Here is a 4,723-nt window from a genome sequence, read left to right as displayed (position 1 = left end):
TTTCTGGAAAATATATATTTTTTCAAACAAAAACATCTCCTGTGGTTAATATTGTTACTCAAAACACAGGGCAAAAGTTAACAACTTGTTCAAAATATTCAGCAAAAATGATATTTTTCTGATTTTTCATTTCAAAATTTACAATTATTTTAGCATATAATGGTCAAAAATGGGAATAAAATTATTAATCTCATGCTGTACCAACTGTATGAACCTTTTGCTTCATGCAGCTGTACTTTTTGTGGAGGAATACACATATTTAGGGAGAATATAACACCAGGGCTGGATACCGAACCCAGAGGGAGTTTGAATGAAAGAGAAATCTGGCAGAGTTTTTTTGTTCATTTTTTAAAGGTATTTTTCAGTCAGGAAAACATTTTTGTCTTGGGAGAACTTTAAAAAAAAACTTGGGAAAGTAGAAAATGAATGTACACATTGAAACATACAGGCTTAGTTGTGTGTATTTAAATAATGTTATTGAAGTTGCTAAGTAAAGCATAGAAATGAAAAGAAATAACCAAGCTATTGCTACTGGGCAATTTTAATAACCTCCCTTCTTCAATATGATACAGTATTTTGTTATATGTTCTCTTAGCAGTGCTCCCCTGCGCTCCCGCCTCACTCATTGCACATGGCGACAGCAAAGGCAGACTCGTAGATTATTTCTGCCAGTCTTCTGTGCTGGCACTTCTCTGCCTTGTATAATTAATTAAATACTTAAAGTAGAGAGAAAGAAAAATAGGAAGAAATTCTTGACAGAGATCAGTATGCTCACCAGAGAAGAGGAAGACCCTGATTCACGTTTCTGCTCTGTATAAAATGGTCACAAATCCACTCCCTGACAAGTATTCTTGCAGTCGTCCTGTGCTCTGCTCTCTTGTTACCTTGCCAAGGTGTAACAAGTTAGCAATCCCCCTTTTCGTAGCCATCTGAAGACGGCTATTTCTAAACGGATTTTTAGATAGCAATCACTAGGTAGACGACAATTGAAAGAGCCTCTGCCAAAGGCCATGGAGAAGGGGAATGAAGCTCCTTTGGGCACGTCCTTCCTGAAAGAAATCAAAAGGAGTTTTTGTCTCATGGTCTGCGTTGTTCTGACTGCACTGAGCAGTGATAGGCATACTTATTCAGAAATTAGAGTTTTTGAACAAGAAAAGGAGTGTTTGAGCAGCATCTCGTGCATCCTCAGTTGCCAGAGGTGCTGCACATAAGTCCCCATATCGGCTTGCAAGAGGAAGGCGCTGTGGTTAGAACCAGTGATATTTCTTTATATCATGAGGAAAGCAAGCAGATAGGTTGATCATATTAGTTTTTATGGGACCAATTGATTTATCTTGCCCCTTCATCCTTCCTTTTTGTAGTGCAAATCAAGAGGCAGACACAATTAAACTCTTCACTTTAAAACTAGAATTAATTTTTCAATTATTTCTAATAAAGTGTTGGTCAATTTACATGTATATCAGGTCCTTTACATACAGACTATAACTACTGTTAGCGGTGAGAGAAATAACATTGAGGCTGTTCCTATGGGGGAAAAATGTTAGCATTCAGCTTTCTAATTATTAACACGATTAATCTTCTCTCTTGCTGTTTTTAGAACTCCAATCAAACTATTTAAAAATGTAGAACCTGCTCCATGGGGAAAAGAACTCTTAATTGGGCAGGATGTGCAGATTTTCTATACCTAATTGAGGGTTCAGGTTAACTACTCCTTGCGAGCACTATTGTGAACTAAGGGAGTTGCTCCTTCCACTTCCTCTGTAATAGTGCAGGAGCAAGAAAGAGACCTGGTTTCAAGTCCCGCAGAGCAGTTGCAAATGTGAGGGTGATTATAATAATTATCCACAGGAGCTGTGTGCATAGCAGCAGTATAAAAATGTTGCAAGTTGGATGCATGACTGAAAAAGGAAACCAGTCAAGACTTAAAGGTCACAGGCATAGATGGTGTTATGATGAAGGTCTCAAAATCACTTCATCATATCAGTCATTCACTCCTAGTCTGGTTAATATAGCAGGCTTTTTTTTTTTTTTGTCTCCTATGAGGGCAGTCCCCAGTAGAGGCCAACGGAATTAAACATAAGAAAAAATCCCAAAGCTAATAAATAAATAATAAATTTAAAAAAAGAAGGTTTACACATGAAACACACTCCCTTAAAGGGTTAATGTCTTTTGTTTCCTTCCCTTTCCCTACACAAATCCCTCTCAAGCTCTTCTGCTTTGATGCCCACAGAAAATCAGACAAGCAGTGATGGTAGATTGAGTTACAGCCAGGAAGCTAATTTTATTCATTAAACCAAAGTACAGTGATGGGGAATTTCTTAGAACTATCCGTTGTACATAGACTGTGTGTAATGCAAATGCAGCAGTGCCTATGACAAGCACCTTCACGCTGTGAAAATCACACACCGCAGGTTATAAACAGGAGAGGAAGCCCTAGTGCCCACCAGCTCTACTTTTGCCATTGGCTGTGAGGCCAGGATTTCAGCCAATAATTATGCAATAATTTCAATATAACTGATAATAGGGCTCCATCCTTTAATCAGGTCACACAGCAACAGCTTTGCATTTGTCTTTACACATGAGGCCATTTTGTAAAAGAGCTGTAACATTCACAGGAAAAAGGGGGAAGGGACTACTGATATATGTCTTATTTATAGTAGGATTTCCACAAAGATTAAGTTAAAAGGACTGCTCCACAGGAAAAAAAACTAAATGCTTTTAATATTTCAGTTTTAATATTATGGCTGCAACCTGAAGAACATCAAAGGCATCTTAGCTCTGCAAGCTGCTTTTTTCTGAAGCTCCTCTATGCAAGGAGCCAATTAATACTTACAACAGAATATGCAAAACAGCTTGTTGAAAATCTGGTTGGATTGAATGAGTAAGCTTTATACCACAACTCCCAAACTTTTCCATTCACGACTCTGCTTCCATTTGCACTTCTAGGCTTGCTTCCAGATTTCCTAGTTTGGGAAATGCTGCTTTGGGCCCTGGAATTAAAAGCATATGTTGAGATTCAGCCTGACCTTTAGAAAGCACAAGTAGGTGTAGGAGATGGTGAGGGGGCAGTAGATGGAGGAGCAGGAAGAGTCAGTAAGTATCTCCTTCCCCCACCCACAAACAAACTTTTAATTTTAACCTCTTTCTTACTGCGGTTTCTTTTTGCAATGCTATTCTGCATATGTGTGCACGTGCACCTATATGCCAGTTTATCAGTGTTCCCATTTCCCTTTATTAATTTTACAGTTCTTGGTCAATTTCCGCACAGAATGGAGGTCTGATTCCTAGAGTTTTCATAAAAACAAAGGTCAAGCAATGGAAAAAGGATTTTTAATGGTCCCCCACGCAAGACTGCAGAGCAAACTTACTCCTTCCTGGAGAGTAGAGAGTCCACCCCTCTGAGATTTCTAGTGGAGATCCTGCCTCACCAGCAGTGCTGCTCAGTAGTGCCGTAAACTTCCTCTGGCACCAGGACATCCAGCTGTATGACACAGGAAACCAGGCTTTGCTAATTCCTCTGCTCAGGAAGTATGCTTTATTAATCAATATTGTGATGGTACCTAGAGGCTAAATATGACACAAGTATGGCATTACCAGATTGGATGCCAGTAGCAGAGGGTTCAGCAAGGTCAGGTAGATTAAGAGAGCAGATCTTGAGGGTCTCACACTGGGAGGTAAATGCATGATAATCCCTTTTAGACCCACTATAAAGTAAACTGCCAGCTGAACAGCCTCAAGCCACTACAAGACAAACTGAACTGGTTCAGATGGTGACTGGATACTGGGAGAATCCATAAAGGGCCTCTGTTTCTCCATAAAACACTCAGAAAAATATGAGTCAGAGAGTGATTTGTGAACCCCTCCTCCCTTCTCCTACTTTCTGCAGCAAGTGCCTGTAAACCCAGACTCTCAGTCTAACATATTTAGTCTTGTCCTTGAAAATTTAATTAAACTTAGCAGCACAAAATGGCTCTTTACTCTGCTAGTGGACAATATTGCACTCTGTATCACAGTTTCCATCTTTGAACTACTTTTCTGTGATGATAAAACTCAAATTAAAAAAAAAAAATTAAATTCTGCTACATTTTCCACTAAGATAGAAGCTACAGACATTGTAATTTAGCCTCACCTGATCTCTAGAAAACCAATGGAAGATAAATGAACATTCATTTCTGCAGCTGTTTTGCTCAATAACCACAGTAATATAGTTGTTAGACATAAGCAGCACACATCAGCTCTGGCAGAGCAAAAGAAGGATTCCAGGCTAAGTACTTGATAAGCTTTCACAGTCAAGTGTTTGCACGTAATATCAGGATTTCTCCAATGCAAACGATGGTGGATGACAGCTGTCACTTAAGTGCACACAGTGCTCCACATGAGCAGGGGTTCCCAAGAGGTGAGTTGCGGAACAATTTCTATTCCATTAGGGACTGGATTTTGGCACTTTTCCAGAGAAGAGGGAGGGAATCCCTTTGATGCCCACAAGTAAGAGGAAAAACAGTATAGACAAGATTAAAGAGCGAAGTAAAACAAAGATTAAGTCTGAGGTTTTCAGTGGAGCCGGAGGGAACTAAGTTAGTTCAAAGGCCTCTAATTCTTTTAGGCTTTTTGAAATTCCCAGTCTGAGCACCATATTGCAACACTAATGACTGTAGTTACTCAATCAAGAAGAGACACTAAAGGAAGCTTGAGTAAGATCGCTATGAGACTGCATTTTAAGTAG

General features: G+C 39.3%; 1 long non-coding RNA gene across 1 annotated transcript; it reads right to left on the bottom strand.

Annotated features, from left to right (window-relative positions):
* Positions 1–797: 797 nt before the first annotated feature.
* Positions 798–4,025, bottom strand: LOC138066162 (uncharacterized). The gene is made up of 3 exons (XR_011139404.1): positions 3,369–4,025; positions 2,834–2,990; positions 798–1,049 (listed from the first exon to the last, which is right to left on the bottom strand). It is a non-coding gene; the product is annotated as an uncharacterized lncRNA (long non-coding RNA).
* Between the last annotated feature and the right edge of the window lie 698 nt (positions 4,026–4,723).

This window comes from Struthio camelus, chromosome 2 (genome assembly GCF_040807025.1).
Source record: "Struthio camelus isolate bStrCam1 chromosome 2, bStrCam1.hap1, whole genome shotgun sequence".
Taxonomy (NCBI): Eukaryota; Metazoa; Chordata; class Aves; order Struthioniformes; family Struthionidae; genus Struthio; species Struthio camelus.
The sequence above is the reverse complement of the archived record's forward strand: the minus strand, read 5'-3'. Positions and strand labels throughout refer to the sequence as shown.